At 40.2% G+C, this 23,174-nt stretch overlaps 1 protein-coding gene across 4 annotated transcripts in view; it reads right to left on the reverse strand.

Annotated features, from left to right (window-relative positions):
* FNDC3B (fibronectin type III domain containing 3B) overlaps positions 1-23,174 on the reverse strand; it is a 409,533-nt gene that overhangs the window by 297,537 nt on the left and 88,822 nt on the right. The gene's annotated exons all lie outside the window — the stretch shown is intronic.

Raw genomic sequence — 23,174 nt, forward strand, 5'->3', positions numbered from 1 at the left:
GAATCTTAAGCAGGCTCCATGCTCAGCACAGAGCCCGATGCGGGGCTCAATCCCACGACCCTGGGATCGTGACCTGAACCAAAATCAAGAATCAGATGCTCAACTGACTGAGCCACCCTGGTATATGGTCAGATAATCTGCAAGAACAAAGCAGTTGCCCTGAATTTACTTTTCTGTTTTATTAACAAAAGTTTAAATGGTTTTTAAAAGATCTCAAGTCCAAGGAATAAAGACAAAAATTTGTGTTGCCATTCCCAAGTAAGAATCGTGCCTGCTCTGATCGCTAGACCTTCGTTTACTGCTCAACACCGTCATTCTAAATCCAGAGACAACTTGATCTAGTATCTTCTAGGGTCACTAACTTATTTTCTTTTGCCTCAGCCTATTATGTCTTTCATCAAAGAATCCAAAAAAATCTTTCTGAGGCATAAGAACTCTTACAACAAGAAAGTCAAGTTTCAAATATAGACAAATCAGTAAGACAGTGGCATTCATCTCCTAGAGCAACAAATTAGTAAAATTAAAATACAGCACGGCTAACCGATTTGCATGCAACAAACAATACTAGATAAGAGACTTCCCTTTTATTTTTAAAAATAGATTTAATAAGCCTATTAATTTTCCACCGGCCACTATAAATAAATGGAACTCCAAAATATCTTTCTCTCTGCAAGGGCGTCCTGGCCAGTCCCTGTTCGGCTGACCCTGAGTGGAATGTGTATTTACATGGCCCAGGGGCAGCATTGTGTGCTGGTGGGAAACCACTTCTCACAAACCTCCCATTCAGCGCAGGGCTCCACAATAGGTACTCACACAGGAAGCGGGCCTTGCTAACAGCACCTCTGGTTGTTCCAGAGAGCTTTTCCAAGGCTGCAGGTCCAGTGAAACCCTGCAAATGCCACGTTCACAGGCCCTAACTGCCTAGACTTCAGGGTCAACAAAGCTAGTGTTGCCCACAACCACCTCCCCGGTTCTTCCCAAGGTGAAATTGAAACGGTGAACAATTCCGTTTCATTTTTCTAGCTTATCTTTCAGGACATCACTCTGTTCAAATGTTCAAATGTTCAAAAAATTAAAACCCACAAACACACACACACACACACACACACACACACACAGCCATAACATTTTTTTTCTCAAACTGTAAAACACTCCAAGTGTCTATTGCTTTTCAAAGCCAAATGAAAAGTGTCAGTATGGAATATGGACTTTAAAATATCAAAGCTTCAAAAATCACTTTATTATCTCTACTGAAAATTATGATTCCTTAAATATTGACCATTTTGTTTAACTGCAAAGGAAAAAAATTATTATTTTAACTTCTAATAGAAAAGCAGGCATTGTCAACATCGTATCAATAATGACTTCTGCACAAATATGGGAGGAAATATGGGCAGCTGCTTATATATGCCATCAAATCCATCAACTGGTGGTTGAAAAATGCAGTTAATAAACAGGTTTTGTCAATTCCATGCTGAACTACTGGTAATTCTTTCTCCTCCCAAGCATGTAAAAAACACAACCTGGTTGTTTGAAAAAATGTGTTCATTAAATTCTCAATACCCCAGTTTCTCAACCTGCAAAAGAGAGGTAACAGCTGTTTCCTACAGTAATATTTTTAGACCATTAAATAATTTAATGATATTGGGCAAAGGGCAACCCTCCTGGATAGTTTTCCTCATTTCTCTAATTAAAGTACTGACCTCCATCATCAAGGTCCCTGCCAGCTCTAATAATCTATCAATTTGGGCACAGCAACAAAGACTATCACAATTAACACATACATGGATTTATTAGAAGTGTAATACTTAAGGCAGCCACCGTAAAAATAAAAGGTATCTGCACCCATGCCAACCATAAATAACACCACTTACTAGCCACAGGCAGTCACTTTTGCAAGACAGAAGAAGTAAACCAGAAATACCAGGAGGAAATGCTCACAATGTTTAATCCAAAGGTACATCTATTTATGTAAAAAAACTGAAATGAAATAGTCAAGATGTAGACAACGTTTAACCTACAGATAACGAAATGACGAGTCAACTATATTTTTCCTTCGTACTTACTATAGCTCTTAAAGTAGCCTACAATGAGCAACTGTAGTTTTTATAATGATAAAAGTTAGCTTTTAGAAACTTGATGTAATCCCCTTCGTTTTGCTCCACGTGATTGTTTAAATGTTTGTAACTCAAAATGCTTTCAAATCACTGTCCGACATAAAGTGTAGACCTAAGGGGTATGGGCTTACCCAAGTCTCACAAAACTGGTTTCCACCAATCAACCGGAACTGTGGGCCGAGGCACTGGAAGAACCTGCACACGGTTAAGGAATAGATTCGGTAACATTTATAGAACCAGCCCTCGGGTCATGCTTGCTAAGTAATCCCTAGATTAGGCCCGCTCACCAGGACCAACCCAAACAGTTTTCTGTGTTTTTGTTTTGTTTTGTTTTAAAGGGAGTAGGGGAAAGGCAGGTTCCCCAGCCTTACTTTTTTTAGATAACAAGCACTCCAAAAAATCCTCTTCCAACTGCCAAAATAAATCAAACTTTCTGGGTGGAGGACTCTCTGTCAATCAAACGAGACTCAGCAAAGATAAACTAATAATAGAAATCTGTTACATACTTACTTAGCTGTGCTAACTATGCTAGTCCTTAACTAGCACAAAGGACTTCAAAAACTCTGGCTCTGAAAAGTACAGGGTGGAGTCCGAGAGTTCCCTCAGGCTTGGCAGGCCTCCTTGTCAGTGGAAAAGTACCCACCCACTCCTATCTTCGTGGGCTCTCTCCACCGCACCCTCCCTCATGTGAAACCTTCTAAAAATATTTGTCCCATATTTTTATTCCCTCATCCCCATATATTATAACATGCAACACATGTTCACTCTAGGAATCTGGAAATACAGAAAAGCAGGAACAAAGTTTCAATTATTCAGAATCCTATCACCAAGAAACATCCACTGTTAAGAGGTGATGTGCTTCACTTCAGTTTTTTTCTATCCGTATGAAATCTATAAAGTTGGAGGGCTACAATTTACACAGTGCAGACCAATCTATTCTTTATTTGATACTTCATGATCATAACAATAACGTTGTCAACTTTAAAAGATAAGTAAGGACTGGTTCCTAAAAATCACATTTTCAGAGAAGGCAGTAAAATCCTCTTCTAGGGTCCTTGACTTTGGCAGAAAGATAGGGGAGGAAAAACATATTTAACCCACATGCCCAACGTGCACCTAACCCAGTGTGCAGCCAGAGGCATTAACTGCTTTCTAGAAGGTATCAGAGCATAGCAACAGAATACTCTTAGATTGTGTACAAGTATTTAAACAGAATTATCAAGTAAATGGTCCCCACATATCACTGTAAATTCAATTCTTTGTTCCATGTTTATATATATACAGGTTTCTAAAAAGTAAAGTTTTATTCTCTACCTCCTAAGAGCTATAGGATGTTTTATGTTAACTATTCATAACACATTTCTCATAACTATAAACCAAACCTACCCTCCCAGCAGAATATATATGCCAGGAATCAAGTGTTCTGGTTGCCCCAAAACACTTATCCCCGAGCATCTAGGCGTACTGATGCCAGGAAAATTATTACCAGGGAATCGAAGTGACAAAGACTCTGATGTGACTTAAAATATCTTAATATAAAGTCTGAGCACATATATCATCACAGGACACAATAGTGAAAAGTTGGAAACTATCTCATCCATACAACAGAAAACTAATTTTAAGTGCTGTAGAAATGAATCTGTTAATAAAGGAATATGTTCACAATCCACTGTTTATAGGGAAATGACGTAAAGGAATCACATGTTAAATAAAAGGTCTAAGCCATGGTCTTATTTGTGCAAAACTAGGACTAGTTTATTTTTCACACAGGAAAAAAAAAAAAATAGAAGAATATACCGTAAAGTGTTCACAATGATTGTAGTGAGGAAAGGAGAAGGAGGAGGAGGAAGCTTTTATCTACATGTTCTGATACTTGTTATGATGCTTTTGTCACGAGGTGGGGGGGGAGGGGGGGAGTATATGGACCACAGAGCATCTTAGAGGTGATCTCATAGTATTTGTCAAAGAATCTCATGGAAAAATGAGAAACGGATAATGGATATCTGGTCAATGACAATTCTATTACATAAAACACACCTCTATGACTTCCTGACATGGGCCACTGGTTGTGCCGGCCCCATATTCTAAAGCTGTGCACTAGCTCACAGGTGTGGTTTCCCCTTCACTTGAGGCACAGCTGGGCAGACCAGCAGTGATGGTGAGGACTGTGAACCTCCTAGAAGCGATTTTCAGTTCCAAGATAGATCAGAGAATCCTAAGTCTAAAAAGGAACCTTGAAAAGTTCAGTTCTGACTCAGACTTGTACAATTATCTAAACATCTCTAACAGACCAGAGGCTTGAAAATATCATAAGTCAGAATTTTTTTATTATACTATATCCTTCAGTTAGTTATCCCAGGATTTCCTCTCCCAAACAGTCAGTAAAAATACGTTTCTTCGGAATAACAGGATGACAGGAATAGATAAGGTCAGGATTAGCCAGACCTGTGTCTGAGTCAGTAAAAAGCATAAACTGTTGAACATTTTAAAATCACCACAATAAAAGGAATTCTTCCTTTGACGAAGGATGTTATCCCTGACCCTTCCTTTCCATCATCACCACCACACGAGGCAGCACCCTCCTTTAGGAACTAAAGCAAATCACTTCTAGGTCCTGGAAATACCTGAAACCGACTTACTCTGCCCACCGTCCCTCTATGCACCGCCCCCCTCCATCCGTTCTACCCCGCACGCGCAGATCATGAAATTCACTTCCGGAACATCACTTCCGCTAAGTCACTGCTCGCTCAAAACCAGTGATTCTTGGAGCAGAGGCCAGAGTAACACCGCTAAGGGATGCAGAACGACGGATTTCACGCTGTGGGAGGAGCTGACCCACAGCCCTAACCACTCGGGCGAGTGTTTCTCCAAGGATGACGCAGGAACCCTTCGACGGAAGTAAGTGGGGCGCCTGCTGAGAAATGCAGCTTCCGCACAAATGTTCAGAGCTGCATTATTCATAAATGCCAACCGAGGAGAAACTACCCAAACATCTGTCAACCTCAGGATAAATTAATAAGATGAAGTACAGCCACATGACGGAATATTCTTCGGCAGTAAAAAGGAATGACGTACTGATACATGCTACAACATCAACCTTAAAACAGAGTGTGCTAAGGAGCTTGCCTATAGTTTCACCAGTTAGCTTGCTTGACCCAGATTGCAATTCTCTGCTAGTCCCAAAACACCCATGTCTGTGGGTTAAAAAAATAGATTTATGTATGCTAGCTGAAAAAAGCCAGTCACAAAAGGCCACATACTGTATGGTTTCCTTGGCATGAAATGTCCAGAAGAGGTGAACTTGTAGAGACAGAAAGTAGACTGGTGGCTGGCTGGGGCTGGCTGGGTGTGGGGGTGGAGTCGGAAGGGACAGCTGACTGGTACAAAGATGTTCTGGAATTTGAGTGTCGTGATGGTTGTATAATTCTATGAATATGTTCTACAAAGATTGAATTTTACGTCTTAAATGAGTAAACGGTATGGCATGTGAATTGTATCTCAATAAAACTTTAAAAATACTGATCTCTCCCTTCCACCACGGAGCTGCTGAAGCAGAATCTCTGGAGGGAGGGGCCTAGATATCTTACCTCGGCAGGAGGGAGGAGGACGCACATGTTTACTAAGTACCCCAGAAAAGTCATAAAATGCGCTCAAGTTAACACCCCTCTAGCCCTTTCCCAACGCTGTATATAAACAGACTTCGTATCATATTCAGTTCCTCAAAACCATTTCTCAGGCCCGATACATCTACTTTAGTCACCCACCCTACGTGAATGTATTTCCTACTCGGCCTACACAACCACCCCTCCTAATCAGTGACTCTCTGGGGAGCATGCGCCCACTCAACCTTTGCTCTTGGTACTCTCCTCCTGGGACATCAATCTGTTCTGCCCAGGCCTTACCTGCTGCTTAAAACTACCTTAGGATTGCTCCCATTCATGATGACCTCTACTAAGAACCCTCTGGACATTCATACCCTTAAGTGTGAAACAAGGGTGATCGACTACTAGACTTCCTTCCCTATCTGACAGCTTGAGCTTCTCGGAGGAGAGACTCCAGAGAAAGTCTCGATAAGCAGACTTTCTTTCATTCAGTTCGCCTGTTACCTCCAAATAATGTGTCTTGTGCAACTTCTTCCCCTACTTAATTTAGTGTATGGAGAAGTTAAATTATTTGAGGAATTTGTTTGAAAAGGCTGGAGAATGTGTACGTGTTTAAAGGTCCTCAAGATACTGCTATAGACTCTGGCATATGGTAAGGGCTCAGGTATTTGACAAATTCCTTGATGCCTAAGAAGTCACTCCTGGAGCTCCAGTCTATTCATAGACTTCTAGGTTTGCTGAGGTATCCACACAAATCTTCGGTGTGGGGAGACCTGTAATTTCCACACTGCTTCTGTTTGACATACGATGTTTGCTGCCCTTCTTTTCCAACACTACCAACTCGTGGCAAAAACACCTGTGATGTGTTTTGGTTTTTCTGCCAGTAATGATGGCTTTATGACAGCATCTGAGGGACAGCGGTACATCTAAGGTTAGAGGTACATTCCATGGCATGAAATGAACAAAGATAACTGGCCCATCTTGTGGTCCATCTGCAATCGTATTCTCTGCGGCAGGCTACAGCCATTCATTACAGTCCCCCACCCACCCACACAGCGCTAGGTCAGAAAAATGCCAGAGCACTCGGGTAATATTACTGGAAGCAACACAATTTTGAAAATTGTTCTTCAGTGACTACTCTTGTCGAGATGAATAAATACAAATGCCACATGAAAATGTGTGTCAGAAGGCATCCTACTAATAAAAGCCAACTTTTTGAAGAAGCTAATAACTTTCGGATCACATTTTATAGGTACAAGTATGCCCTTTTTTACTTCCAGCAACTACAGTGATAAAGTTAACTTTGTAAAGCTAAAATCCAAGATGCTCCAAAACAGAAATACAGGGGGCTGTACGTGTACACATACACATACACACACACAAACTCTCACTCTCTCTTTCTCTCTCTCTCTCTCAAATACTAGGACATTACAGAGTACTTGAGATTACAATGCCCATGTCTAAATCTACAAAATATCTGACTTCTGTAATTTCCGATATTTTTTCAGATGCTTGCAATTAAGAGAAAATATCCACTTCTTCAGATTGTGCTGTTTTTTTACATTTTAACATTACATAGAATAAAACCTTGTTAATTCAAATTAATTGAGGAAAGGGAAGGCCCATGTAAATGTATAAAAAGAAACATCTGTAAGAGCAAATTCAAATGCAGCTGAAACTTCCAAAAGCACTGCCAAGTGGGACTCCTACCTGCTCTACTTAACAGATAAGACACACGAGTACCTCTAGCAACTGCTACTTAAAAAATATTTCCCAAGTACTTCAGAAGTGTTTTATTATATTCTACTCCCTCTCCCCGGTTCCCCAATCCCAGCCTCATTTTGCTAAGTTATTTTTCAAAGTCTTCACAGACGATGAAGAGATTACTGGGGTGAAAAATTAAATTCACCGCATTCTCTTCAGTACCTAGACCAAACTAGGTAAAGAATGATTTAGTTTGTTTTCTGTGCTGGACCCTAAGTAACAGTATCAACTCATATTCCAAAGCCTATCCTGCTACATGAGAAAGCAAAGTGATAACAAATACTACACTGGAGAATCAGGACACCTGGGTTATTCTGATTCTACCAAGAACTATGTTGGTGTCCCTATGCACAAATCCTTCTCCAGCTTCATACCATATGCTGTTTGGTGAGAGCCCTAGATTTTTTTTTTCACATGCCCACTCCAATTAATTCAGTACGGTATTCAGAAAGATTCACTGCACCAGTTCCGTGATAATGAGAGAGGGTTGCCAAGGCTACGAAATTGAGGGAGGAGAGCCATGTCACATATTTGCCACCCATTGGTTAGAAAAAGCACCACGGACCCTCCCACTTGGGCGTTCTCCTCAATCAAGAACTGTGGTGGCAAAAGAGAGGCATATTTGGTGCTGGGTTAGAAGGATCCAGAAAGTCTCTGGTCTCTGCCTCTAATTCATTCAACATTGCCGACAATATTAGTATCTGATAACTCAATAGTGACTAATTTTAAAAACTGTTCAGCAGGGGTGCCTGGCTGGCTCAGTCGGTTGAGCAACGGACTCTTGGTTTTGGCTCAGGTCATAATCCCAGGGTTGTGGGATCAAGCCCCATGTCGGGCTCCATGCTTAATGTAGAGTCTGCTTGAGATTCTCTCTCTCTCTCTCTCTCTCTCTCTCTCGCTCTCGCTCTCGCTCTCTCCCCCCCCCCACTTGCACACACTCTCTCTAAAATAAAAATGTTTAAAAAACTGTTAAGCAACTTCTAATAATTAAGACTTCAGATTAGTGGGTGAGAGGATGGGGAAATAGACAAAGGGGATTAAGGGATACAGACTTCCAGTTACAAAGTTAAGTAAGTCACAGAGATGAAAAGACAGCACAGGTAATATAGTCAATAAGATTATAAAAACATTTGGTGACAGATGATGACCATACTTATCATGATAAGCATGGAGTAATGTATAGAACTGTCGAATCATTATGTTGTATCCCTGGAACCGTGTAACACTGTACGTAATTATACTTCAATAAAGAAAAAGTTTTATAACTATAAAAACAACAACAACGAAAAAGACTTAGGATTAAGTACACCCACTCAACTCATTTCATTAATCACAGCTGACAGTTATCACACCCCGAGCACTACAACAAATGAATGATATATGTGGAAATCATGTGTGATTGAAGTCATTAAAAAAAAAAAAAAAACGAGTTGACGGATCTGGCCGTCCATCCCCTCGGCTGTCCAAACATTTCCTGGGTATCCTGTGCATCCAGCTTTGCACATTTGGCTAAAACTATGTAACTGAGCTAAGATTTCAGTAATAAAGAGTGAGATTTTCAAACCTCCCTGTCCTTGATCTTTACACGACAGCCTCATTGGAATCCCTTTTTTTTTTTTTTTAATGTTCCAAGATCCTTCTGTCAAAGGTATCAAGATATTGCTATGATTGAAATTATGACCTGAAATCACACTGCTGAGGGCTTTGTAAACCTGACATTCACCTTGTGTGTGGTATGGGTCGCCAGCTACCCCCGACCTTCGATCAACCGACGACTCAGGACTGACGGTCCCCTGGAGAGCCTCCAAACCTCTGCCGACAGCTGCACCACATTGCACTCTGTCTCCAACACTAAGAAAATTTCCTTACCCCTGATAAATCCTTACCGTCTTTTTTCCAGGGTTTGAGACAACTCTGTGGTAAAACAGCTTGCCCCTAGTTCTAGATTATCCTCCTGTAACATACAGTTTAAAAGACGTCTTTGGAGGCGCCTGGGTGGCTCAGTCGGTTAAGCGTCCGACTTCGGCTCAGGTCATGATCTCGTGGTCTGTGGGTTCGAGCCCCGCGATGGGCTCTGTGCTGACAGCTCAGAGCCTGGAGCCTGTTTCAGAGCCTGCATCTCCCTCTTTCTCTGAATCTCCCCTGTTCATGCTCTCTCTCTCTGTGTCTCAAAAATAAATAAATGTTAAAAAAAAAATTTTTTTTTTAAATAAAAGACATCTTTGTATATTCTGGATTCATATACTTAATTCGGAAATAAAAATTAGTAAAAAAAATCATTTGTTCAGAACTGATTTTTACTTTACTAATTTCCAATGGAAATTACTTACTGTGAGTTTAAAAAACTCACAGCATTAGGAGCGCCTGGCTGGCTCAGTAGGTACAGCATGTGACTTCTTGATCTCAGGGTGTGAGTTCAACATCCCACTGGGTGTAGCGATAATACTTAACAATAAAAATCTTAAAAAAAAAAAAAAAGACAAATTTAAAAAATAAAAGTAACTCACAGCACATTGAAAATACTATTTATTCAAACCTAACTCCATGAAATGCAACACCAAGACAAATCACTTCTCTCCCAACGCCTATTCAGTCCCTAAGAAAGCTTATTTCCAGGGGCACCTGGGTGGTTCTGTCGCTTAAGCACCTGACTCTCGATTTCTGCTCAGGTCACGATTTCACAGGTCCTGCGATCAAGCCCCAGGTCAGCCTCCATGCTGACAGTGTACAGCCTGCTTGGGATTCTCTCACACATTCTTTCTCTTTCTCTTTCTCTTTCTATTTCTCTTTCTCTCTCTCTCTCTCTCTCTCCCTCCCTCCCTCTCTCTCTCAGCCCCTCCTCCACTCCCACATGCATGCATGTGGGCATGCACACACCCACTCTCTCACTCCCTCTCTCAAAATAAATACAAAACCACTTAAAAAAGTAAAGCATATTTCCCTCTCACTTAAACCAGAACTCTGAAAATTATTTGGCCATCATCTATCTATCTATCTATCTATCTATCTATCTATCTATATAGATGTATATATGTGTATGTGTGTGTGTGTGTGTGTGTGTATCTTAAAAGCCTAACTGCTGGATAAGTGAGTAAAAATACTATTTTTTAATACCTTCTGTACAAACATCACTCATATCCTAAGAGAATGCTGTCAACACAAATGATGAGGTCATACTCTCTTCCATGACAGCTACCTTTTGTAAAGTTTTTAAAAAGGGTTTTTACACGATCAGTTACACTTCAAAATATACCTCTGAAGATGCAGATCTCTAACTTGCTATATGTAGATTATATTCCAATTTTTTAAAACATTTCATAAGAGGGGCGCCTGGGTGGTTCAGTCTGTTAAGCGTCTGACTTCAGCTCAGGTCATGATGTCGCGGTTTGTGAGTTTGAGCCCCACATCGGGCTCTGTGCTGACGGCTCAGAGCCTGGGGTCTGCTTCGATTCTGTGTTTCCCTCTCTCTCTGCCTCTTCTCCGCTCGAGCTCTGTCCCTCTCTCTCAAAAACAAACAAACATTAGAAAAATTTTTTTTTAATATTTCATAAGAAATTCTCACGCCAGACACACTGCCTAAACTCTACATGATATGAGCAAAGAGGATCTCAGTGGCAATCCAATATCTGGAGTTTAATTCAAGTTCTCTTCTATCCACCAGCTGTGTGACTTAGGTTTCTCAGAGCTTACGTACACCTGCAACATCATGTGGCTGGACTAGCCGATCTCAAATTCCCTTCTAATTCTGATTCTGGGATCCCAATACAGCAGTTTCAGCAATGTGGGATAAATCCTAAATAAAGGTCTAGTTAGAAGGAATTTTCCCTGGAAAGTACTTGCTTAGCCACATCTCTTTAACGAAAAATTACAATAGCCGTACAGCACTCACTCAGGTCACACCTTGAATGATAAGCATTTTTAAGCTGCCAGCTTTTTCTAGAACAAGATGAGGCAAGCACTTCTCTGGTACTAAGCTTCTCATTACTTTGAAACTGAATGGTTGTTTGATGAATGGTAAAAACTTCGAGATCTGAAGGCAAAGTGGTATATACTAGACTATCATTTCTTGCTGTATGTAGTGAGCGATGGCCTGAACATCCCTGAATAAGGTCTGCCTAGAACTTCAAATTCTCCTTCAGCTTTTTCACAAGGTATAAGAAGGTCACAAATACAGAATCACTTAATTCTTGTAGCCCCTGGCAAATACCAAAGACTCCAAATCGTATTTTTTACGTCGGCATGAGCTTTTCTACCACGAGGGTTTGATTACCCCTCTAGCATGTTACAACCTACACTAATTTCAAAAATGCAATCAATCTCAGCATCTAAAATTTGCAATGAATTTTTAAGTTTGTTTTTAAAACAGCAGCACTTTCAAGATTATCTAATCCATCTCTTATTTTTGAGAGGTCACACCAGTGATTAATGGGAAGGGTAAGGTCTCTGGTCTCTCCAATCACTTCATATTTCTGAACATATCTTCTACCTAAGTTTATAAAGGAAATTTGAGTGACTGGGTGGCTCAGTTGGTTAAGCATCTGACTTTGGCTCAGGTCATGATCTCAAGGTCTGTGAGTTTGAGCCCCACATTGGGTGAGCACGAGCCCCTCTGGTGAGCAGAGCCCCACTTTTCTCTCTCTCCCCCCACTCTGTCCCTCATGGGATTCTCTCTCTCTCTCTTTCTCTCTCTCCCCCTGCCCAAGCTCACTTGCACCATCTCTCAATAATACATATATATATATATATATATATATATATATATATATATATATACACACAATACACACAATATATATATATACACATACATACACACACACACACACACACACACATATATATGAAACAACGGAGTTAGAAGCTCTTTACCACACCCACACACATATACACCAACTCTCATTTATCAAATTCCAACGGTTAATTACCCTCCCGCCTTCTCCTCCCATCCCTGACCTCCATCAGCTTCTATCTGCAAAATCCCAAACCAGTCAACTACTGAGGCTCTCAGAGAAAACAAGTATTACCTACATTAATAACAGGAAATCTCCAAACGACACACACAAGAAAAAGATGACCACACCTAAGAATGGTAGTTTACAATACAGGCATAGTAAATTATAGGTCTTAACTAGAAGCACACTACCTTTAAAAAAAAAAAAAAAAAAAAAAAAAAGATGGAGGGGGAGTCAATACAGAGATTTGTTTTCTAAACAAACAGGAAGACTCAAAAGTATCCTCTACATTCCATCTGGAGTCTACAGTTTTAACCAAGTCACTGCAAAATATCCCTGGGAGTAGCCTGGAGGAAAAGTAATTGCAAACCCAAGGAAAAGTGAAGGAAACAGATACACCTGTAAGGAAGCGGAAACGAACTACATGTATCTATTTTTTCCTAAATCCATCCAGGTGGGAACTTCCAAAGTATATAAAATGGAACAAATAAGCTGCTTTGTACTAATATATCTTATGTGAAAACAAAATTCTACCATAACCAAACCTGAAAACTCTAGATTGAATAGCTAGAGGTTCTTTAATACTAGACTTCACAGAACTAATATACACTGAGAATCGCTCCAGGGTCAAACTTTTTTGAACACAAACTTGTCTCAAGAGCTAGGGTTCATCAGATAATATTCTTTGGGTAATACTGCTGTAGCTATCTAATTATTTTTAACTCTCCTAATGAAATTATGTGATATCTCTATCTTTTTTCACCTAAGGACTTAGCCCAAATTTTTGGTAAAGAGTCAAAGAAAATTGGATCCACTGGTTAACTCCATAATCAAACAAGCCATTCACAAGTCTAAAGGACTGACTGCACAATCTTCTTCCTCCACGTAATATCAAAATATAAGTCGCATTTCCACATTAAACATGGTTTGAAATTGTCTAGTTATTCGAATTTCCCCTAGGAATAGTATGCCATTTGTTCTTTCTACCAAAGAGATCCCAGGCTCAATTTTCCTAGTCCCCAATGCAAAAAGAAACCTACAACATTCACTTCCCCTGGAAGAAGTATCGCTTTTCCCAAACAGTAAACTTTTTTCTCAACCTTTTGCATTCCAGGCCACCACTACAAATAGAAAATAGTCTCTCTAGTAAACAGGAAATGTACAAATGGAGAACGTACACCTTTAGGGCCCTTCTAACGCAGTACCTGAGCACAAAACAACGTGGCCATGCACTTTCAACATCTGAACCAATTACGCATTAACAAACAGTTCAACAAAGGAAGCATTTTTTCCCCAGACCCACATTCCATGCGGCCACTTCACAGTCAAAGCACTGAAGTTCATTCCTCTAAGAGCAGCTATCTCTTCCCCCTTGCATACCATCAGCAATCACAGCTACAATCATAAAAAGGCTAGACCTAAAAGAGAGAGATGTTAGACAAACATTACATCAAGGGGCTGCGATGTTCGATGTTCAAATGACTACAAAAGCCAAGGACGTAACGTCAATGACTAAAGTGGTCCAGTTTGCTTTTTTCCCTCTTTTGTAAAACATGGCTAGAGAGAAATAGGTCTTTACATTTAAAAATTGAAAAGCTGAGGCGCCTGGGTGGCTCAGGCGGCTGACTTCGGCTCAGGTCATGATCTCACGGTTCATGAGCTGGAGCCCAGCATTGGGTTCTGTGCTGACAACACGGAGCCCACTTCAGATCCTCTGTCCCCCTCTCTCTCCGCCCCTCCCCGCTCATTCTCTCTCTCTCTCTCTCTCAAAATAAACTTAAAAAAATATTTTAAAAAATTGAAAAGCTAAAAGTATGTACATAATGGTAAAAAGCAACAGACAGCTTCGTTATCTATGGGTGTGGTAGGGTCCCCTCCCTAAGGAAAAAACAGAACAAAACCTTAAGGCTATATGCATTCATACGTGACAACATCCCTCAGGACCTTGTGACAGGAGACTACTTAATCAGACTGCATGTCTGTGTGTTACTATGTATGGGAGACAAAGAAGTAGAAAATATATAAAAAACTACACCACATGGCGTTGGGGGCTCAGTTCTTTGGTGAGAAACCCAACTGAGCCCTGCCGGCACAAATAAAGTTGCTTCCTGGAAAGATAAGGCTCAGTATCATGCCTCTCTGTGCAAGAATCCTGCTACATGGGGACGGCTACAAGCTGGGGAGTAAATGCCCCTTTAAAGAGGGAGCTCAGCTCAGGCCTCACTACCATGCAGGGATGCAGGCCCACACTGCCAAATGTCCAAGAACGCTCAGAAATTTCATTTTAGGTGAAATCCCTTAATTTTTAAGTGTTGCTTCCAAATTCAAGAACAAACAACACTGTGTAAGGTCAGAAAACAAAATCTGCAGGCCATATCCTTCAGCCCAGTTTACAAATTCAATCCCATCAAACCAGATGGAGAAACCAAAACTACCCAGAGAGGTCCCATCACTTGTCCAAAGCTGAAAACATGATCTAAGAAATGAGTCTCATCAATTTATAGCACCATCTAACTACCACACGTTGTTTCATTTAATCACCAAATTTACTGAGCACCTACTGTGAGTGAGATGCTGTTGCAGACATTGGAAATTCACCAATGCACAGGTGGAGGGGGAAAAAAAACAAAAAACCTGTCCTCCTGGAGTTTACATTCTACTAAAAGGAAACAAACAATGAACATAATAAGTTAGTTATGTAGTGTGTAAGAAAGTGATAATTAAACACACACACACACACACACACACACACACACACACACACACACAGCAGGGCAAGTAGAATCAAGAGTACTACATATTAGGGCACTTGGGTGGCTCGGTTGGTTAATGATCAGACTTCAGCTCAGGTCATGATCTTGCAGCCTGTGAGTTCGAGCCCTGCATCAGGCTCTGTGCTGATAGTCTGTGTCCCCCTCTCTCTCTCTGCACCTCCTCTGCTCGCGCTTTGTCTATCTTTTCTGTCTCTCTCAAAACTAAATAAACATTTAAAAAATTTAAAGCGTATTAATTTCATGTCCTACAAAGATTTTGTTGGGGCCAAAATGTTTTCTAAGCCGTTACAAAGTCTAACATGGCTAACATGTAACTAGGCAAATAATTTTTGTATGCTTCAATTCCCTATCCCTAAAATAAAGATCCTAGCCTAGCCTACCTAACGCCCACTATTGTTAAGACGATCTTTAGCTACTATCTGAGAAAAGTGAACATGTTCTATTTTAGTGAAAGAGTCATAACACTGCCTATTAAATCTTTCCAGGTGTTCAGAATACCTCTTAAATGTCCCAGGAGCTTATTAGATTCTATCCTTCAGATGCAACAAATAGCCACTAAAACCGTTAACATTTCCTTTCCCTTCTAAGATCTGACCACATTCTGAAGTACCGTAGTAAGATGTCAATTTACAGAAGAAATAGAATGAAGTTGCTCATATTTTCCTCCCATTTTCATTCTCCTGATTATCCAGCACCGACCATTTTCTCTTACCATGATTTTGCTTGCTAACAGCTATGTAATGTCTTCTACTCTCTGTGAAGTTGCTAGTATGCATTACGTGTGATCGTCTCTTTTGTGCAACCCAGAAACGGACAGAAATGACAGGGCAATGTTGTTGTGAGACACACTCCATCAGTCTCTGGTGCTCATACAAGTCCTGCCAGGTAAGTAAAAATGCAAGGCCCTGCTTGTGCTGTACCCAGGCTGTTTCTCAGAGTTCTGTCTGCAGTGAACAACTTTGACAGATGGGATGAGGTCTCTCCTCTGGATAAAGACCAAGTTCACCTACTGCACGCTACAACAGCAGTGGTTTGCCCCAAGTCTAGTGTTCCACGTGTGTGCAGCTCCATCTGGACGCCCCGGATCACCTCTGCGGGTCTGGGGAGCCAGGAGGAACTGACACAAGCATGCCGATGTCTGGGCTGTTTGGTACGCCCCTGTCTGTGGCACGGAAGTCCCTCGTCTTCTGCCAGCATAGGACAAACGGCAACAGAAGAACTATTAGCTTAAGGTAAATCAAACGCCAGGCTCAACAATGCCAAATCAAGTTAAAGAAGCCCACATTTATTTACTCAGAGAGGTCATTCTTAGTAAGCTTATAGACAACACTTACAAACCATCTTATCCTAAATGCATGCCTGATTCATATTGTACTTTCGAACTAACGTCCACAAACATACACATATTACTAATAGAGTGCCTCCCACATTAGGTTTCAGAAATAGTTAATAAATTCCAATCGAATCCAGCTATCATTAATCCTTACCTCGTCTAAATTAAGTAACTAGAGAGCTGCGTCTGAATCTGTACCTGGCATTACAACCAAGTCTCCCACCCTATCAGCACAGACTGCTTCAGAAGACAGGGGAGCAAGTTCTAGGCAGAGTTCTAAATATCCAGGGGCGCCTGGGTGGCTCAGTCGGTTAAGCGTCTGACTTCAGCTTAGGTCATGATCTCACAGTTCATGGGTTCGAGCCCCACATCGGGGTGTCTGCTGTCAGCGCAGAGGCTACTTTGGATCCTCTGTCTCCTCCTCTCTCTCTCTGCCCCTCTCCTGCTCATGAGCAATCTCTCTCTCTCTCAAAAATAAACAAACATTAAAAATCCAGAGTAAGTCCAACTTCTCAGGGCCTCAATCTGTTTACCCGTGAAGTAGGAGGGCTGGGCCAGAGGGACACATCTCTTTTTCCAGTTTTGATGATTTCCAGAATCTGATGATTCTACATGCAGCCTATACATGAGTGGAACATTCTTTACTGCTTTGTTCAGTGCTGGAGTGGTTTTATGAAGTGTGGTCCTGCAGAAAAGCTGGAGAATGAACTAGATGTCCTCTCAAGATACCTCCTGGCCCTATAATCCCATGATGTGCTTATAATGGAATTTGGCTATCCTTATAATTAGAAATGTAACTTGCTGGTCACACATCTGGATCAGATAAATCTGCACAAATAGCATTTCACCAGAAGCAGAAATGCCAAGCAAATGACAGCTGTGCTGTTACATCAGCCTTGCAAATAACAAGGAATACTATTTATCCATAGAAAGTAAGTGACCACAGCAGACAGTAAGTAATAAAGCTGACTTTGGGCATGGGGGAGATGTTTATAAAAGAAAAATCTATATTGGTCAGACTTCCTTATTGGTTCACAAGTCTGGTACAGAAAAGAATTCCCATACATACCTCAAATGCCAAAACACTATTTCCTTATTTCCTGCCATCCTAGTTAATGATGAGTTTCTTGCCATTGAACTTTTGTAAATGTAAAGCCTCCTCTGACTTGAATGTCAACGTATCAGATGGAACCAGGAACCTAATCCACAATTAAGTATTATCAAAGTGTCAAATGTACTCTGGGAATACTCACAACCATAGAAAATAAATGCGTTTCAAGTTAACAATTAATTTCACTCAACCAACGTGCTGGATAATGTGAAACAAGAGGAAATTATTTTCCTAAGAAGAAATAAAAGCTCTTCCTAGCCAATTAGGTAAGCATTAACTACCTTACACTTTGAAGCACGTTTCTTAAACCCAAAAACTTAACGTGTTAACCTAACTGCTCTGAGGAATAACTGACAAAATGCAAGACTAACGGCAAATGGGAATTGCTAACCTTACCCCCAGCCGTTCAATCTTGTAAGTTACAACACTGCTGAAAATTTTACTTTCCGCGTTCAGCAATACATTCAGACTTTGGGTGATCATGATGTGCCAATGTAGTGTCCATCAATTATAACAAATGCACCACTCTGATGGGGGATAGTGATAATGGGAAGGCTATGTATGCATGGAGGGAAAGGGGTATATATATGAGAAGTCTCTATACCTTCCTCTCAATTTAGCTGTGTATCTAAAACTGCTCTTAAAACAAACAAACAAACAAACAAAGAAAACCTTCCAAAAAATGGATTCAGTATATTATGGATTTAAGAAGAAAGTAACTTTTATATCAAGTCAATGCCCTGCTTTGAAATATATGTATGAAATAAGATCCTAAGATTTTAACCTATAAAATGTAAGACTCAAAATCATCACTTGACATACAAAACACAAATACGGAGAAGCACAATATCAGCATAAAACTCAAAATTCTAGACTCGGGTCCAATTTTGTGCCATGTACAAAAAAAACAAAGAGAACAAAGATCAGAGAGACAATGAAACGAAAGATACACCACAGAAACCAGGGTTACATTTCAGATCAATGGAGAAAGCAGAGATGATTGGAGAAGTAAAGTAAGACAGAAGCAAATTTCTGCGGACATTAAATGGAAGAATCCAGAAGGTAATCTGATTCTTCCCATTTTGCAATACTAACGAACAACCACTAGTAACAACCAGTGTCTTTGAATCAGTCCTGAAAGGAGTACAGGGATAGAAAACGACACAACAGATGAATCTCTGGAAAAAGAACTAATAAATCCCAACTTCCAACCTTTATATATCAGTTTTTACATATATATCAATTTTTGAACTCAAACCTTAGACTAACATGACATCCTGATGGTCAATCAATTTTCAAAAAAGTGTTAATTAACTATTTCCGAATACTGGGGAAACAGTTTAAGTAGCTGAGGTTCTAAACTGATTCTAATTCCTAAGAAAGTTACTGTAAGGAAAATGAGTTAGCCCTTCAAAAAACCTAACCACCAGATTCAGAGACTCAAATAGACACACACATTTTACACGTAATCATGGGATGTCCTTAATAAACACAATCAGCAGGAGATTCCTAGTCTAGACTTTCTTTGGGGCCCTCGAAGCTTTCTACTAAGAACATATCAAATCTGAGCCCATGATGGTTTATCAGCAAATCACCTTTAAATTACAGGTGAGAGCAGAGCCTTCTGGCTTTATGCCAAGATGAAACATCACATGGGTAGTTCCCATCCCTTCAAGCTATTGCTAAAAATTCTAAGATTCAAAGGATGTCTTCAACCTAAAAAGGGCAAGAAGTCTCAGGAGAAGGTCACAGCTGAACCACACTCAACTTCAACAGTCAATCCATGAGAAAACCAAGCATATTCCAAAGCCTCAGGTGCAAGACAATTACTGAAACTGGGTAATGCCGCCCCCCACCCCACCCTTTCCAATAATTCTTTCAGGTAACTGAAGGTCATTATCAACTAGCCTTCAGAGTGAAGTACAAACTTTTGATAAGATAAACCTTATTTTTCTGTTGAGGTTCTTCCATAGTTGTTTTCTTGATTCAGGTTTTAAACAACCTCCTCATTCGTGTTTAAAAAAATAATAACTGGCCTATTTGTCAGTCTTTTCTCTTTCTCCACCCTCTATTATTCTAAATCCATTCTTTTGTTTTAGAATGCTGTTTGTGACTTCAGATTTGAAACTAAGCATTCGAGATTCTGTGCAGCCACACAGACAGGATTTCAGTTACCAAGGCTGCCAAATCAACAGCTAGTCCGCAGTGCAAAAATCCAGTCCCTACCTTTTTTTTTTTTTTTTAAAGAAATAGATTTTCTGCCTCCATGCTTTTCATTTCCAGGAACAATACTTCTCTCACGAAAAGCAAAGGCACTGATCAGAACTCAGCCTTCCCTCACCCAACACCTCACGTTAAAAAAACACTCCCAGGTCCTATCTTTCCTTACTAGGAACTCCTCATCTTAAAGGATGTTGACAATTTGCCAAATTGTGGCTATTGAGGCATTATTTGCCCTCTTAACACGTTTCCCTGTGTACAGAACTGAGGACTGAAGGAAGACCTGAACAGTGGCGACACAGGGGTAATCCTAATACCTGTGCTTCAAATACCTGCCTGCAAAATTTCTTTCCAACTATCTACAGACCTTCATGTCAATATCCACTCAACTCGCTTGCCAGTTTGTTCTTCCTGGTCTCTCCTCCTATTAAGCTAGCAGGTACACTTGGAACTGTAGCTCCAAACACAAAATCCCACCAAGGGCAAAGGCACAAGGACCTTCTAGATTCCTGCAACTAATACAGATTTATTCTTTTATCCTAATCAGCACATAATAGAAGATACTAAGACCTCATCTCAGATTCTGTGTAGCTTAACAGCATAACATTTATAGTACTTAGTAGAAGAAATCATGAATTCATATTTTTCATGTCTCCTTAATCCTGGGGATACACAGATTTATACAAATGTCCATCCCTGTCCTGTCTCTGTGACACACTATTTCTGTAGGGTGTGGGTTCCATTATCTCAAAGGTTGCTTAAATACCTACATAGGAGTTTAGCAACAACAACAACAACAACAACAACAACAACAACAACAGTGTGTCCTTTATCTCCTGTATCAAAGGGTCAACAGACAGTCAAGTAAACACATTCCCATAGCAATCATATGACACTCATCACCAGAAGAACTTCCTGTAAAAGGCGGCCATGGCCAGGAATCTCCAAAACTAGTGTCTGAATTTCCTCCCGCAGTTTAGGGAATGCCCCTGAAATCAATGAGAACAAGAAAGATGCCTGGGTGGCAGCAGACAGAAAGCTATCATTAGAGTCAAAAGCATTTTGTGCAGATTGCCCTTATCCAAAGGCGCCCGTGTTTTCATCTGCCACAATCTAAATGTCTCAGTATACTTAAATATTTACTTCAATCAACCTACTTCTGGCAGAGAAGCTATGATGAAAAGGGAGATTCCTTCATAATCTGAAATTTACCATTTCCACACTAAAAATGAGTACTTTCTACAGACATTGTCATATTGGTTAAATGGCATCTCTCACCTTCTTCTGACACAGAGACCTGCATTCAGTTGGACGTGGACACCTGTACTCACCCTCCCAAATCCCAGGATTCCATTAACATGACATTATTAGAAGATAGCTATTTTCACAGGTTTTAAATGGAGAGAAGGGGCCTTTTAAGGATTAGTACAAAGTGTCATTTCACTTTAAAGAATGCCAAGTGGAAGTTCACAGAAAAAGTTAAAAATATGAAATCCAATTTCGATTTGCCCGAAATCATACAACTAGGCAGATTCTCCTTCTCTGTGTATTTTATTTGGGTTACTACTTTTGGCTTTGAGGCATCATTTTCTCTGAAAACAAAAATGATTTTTTTCCTAAGGTGATTTTAATACTAGTTCCTTAATACTTTTTCAGTTCACCTTTATGAACTTAAAGTATTAGGAAACTCAAAAGTATTTGTTTTAGGGGCTCCTGGGTGGCTTAGTCGGTTAAGCACACAACTTCGGCTCAGGTCATGATCTCACTGTGAGAGTTCAAGCCCTGCTTTGGGCACTGTGCTGTCAGCTCAGACCCTGGAGCCTGCTTCAGATTCTGTGTCTCCCTCTCTCTGCCCCTCCCCACCCCCCCCCCAAAGATAAATAAACATTAAAAAAAAAGAAATAAAAATTTAAAGTATTCCAGTTTTCTTCTTTGGAAAAAAAAAGTCAAACATTTTTTATAGTGGGAGCCTTTCTACAAGAGATCAGAGAAAAGAATCCATTAATTTTCTCTCAGACAACCACACTGGAGGCCAAAATCTTTAACCAGGGAAGGGAGAGAGCATTCATCAGTTAAGTGTAGTAATGTTCTAGGGCTTTGTTTATAAGTCCATCATAAATTGCCACCTTTCTTGGACTAGAAAGCTTTAATTGATATATATGTAGTTCAGAATAAAGTAAAGGAAGAGGCAGGCCTATGTGAAAATGCCACCTCACAGAGATTTTCCTGCCCCTAGACCAATGCAATCCCAATCTGACTGAATAATGTCACATTTAAGGCTTGGTTTCCTTGCTCTTTGACTCTACACATTTTCTCATGTTACAAATATATTTACATTTCTCATTAATAAAATCCCTAAGTTGTTAATTTTTTAAATAGAAGAAATTCTATTTTTAAAAAAATAAATAAATTTCCAACTACACCTATGCACAGATTTTTAAATGCTTCCAATCCCTTAAATTATATTCAATTCAGAACAGACATGATTTTTTTTTTTTTTACCAATCCAGTCCCATTTACTTCAAATGCCAGGTCTCCAGTTACCTCTCTTGAATAATCCTACTTACCTATGATTATATTCAAGTTGTACTTATGTGGCTTTCGTGTACATAGATTTTATTTTCTTTCTTTTTTTTTTAATTTTTTAAATTTATTTACTTATTTTTGAGAGAGAAAGGCGGGGGGGGGGGGGGGGGGACACAAGAGACGGAGGGACAGAGAAAGAGGGAGACACAGGACCTGAAACAGGCTCCAGGCTCCAAGCTCCAAGCTGTAAGCACAGAGCCCGATGTGGGGCTCGAACCCAGGATCTGTGAGATCATGACCTGAGCCAAAGTCGGACACTTAATCGAGTACGCCACCCAGGTGCCCCCCCTTTTTTTAATTTTTTTTTAAGTGTATTTACTTATTTGGGGGGGAGCACACAAGCGAAGGAGGGACAGAGAGAAAGAGGGAGTGTAGATTTTATTTTCTAATGTGAATGCAAACTTTGAAGAACCACATTCCTATTTATTTTGTTTACTTAAACCTCTTCCCCCCAATATACTACTTTATATAAGACAGACATTTTTTATTTATGTATGTATTTATTTATCTAATATAATTTACTGTCTTACTGGCTTCCATACAAACCCAGTGCTCATCCCAACAAGTGCCCTCAATGCCCATCACCCACTTTCTCCTCTCCCCCACCCCCCATCAACCCTCAGTTACAACAAACATTTTTTAAAATTCAATCTCTAAAACTATTAACATTGGTCCAAATTTACCCATGTCAAAGTCACTCTAGAAATAGTTACAA

The sequence above is a fragment of the Panthera leo genome, chromosome C2 (assembly GCF_018350215.1).
Source record: "Panthera leo isolate Ple1 chromosome C2, P.leo_Ple1_pat1.1, whole genome shotgun sequence".
NCBI classification, from domain to species: Eukaryota; Metazoa; Chordata; class Mammalia; order Carnivora; family Felidae; genus Panthera; species Panthera leo.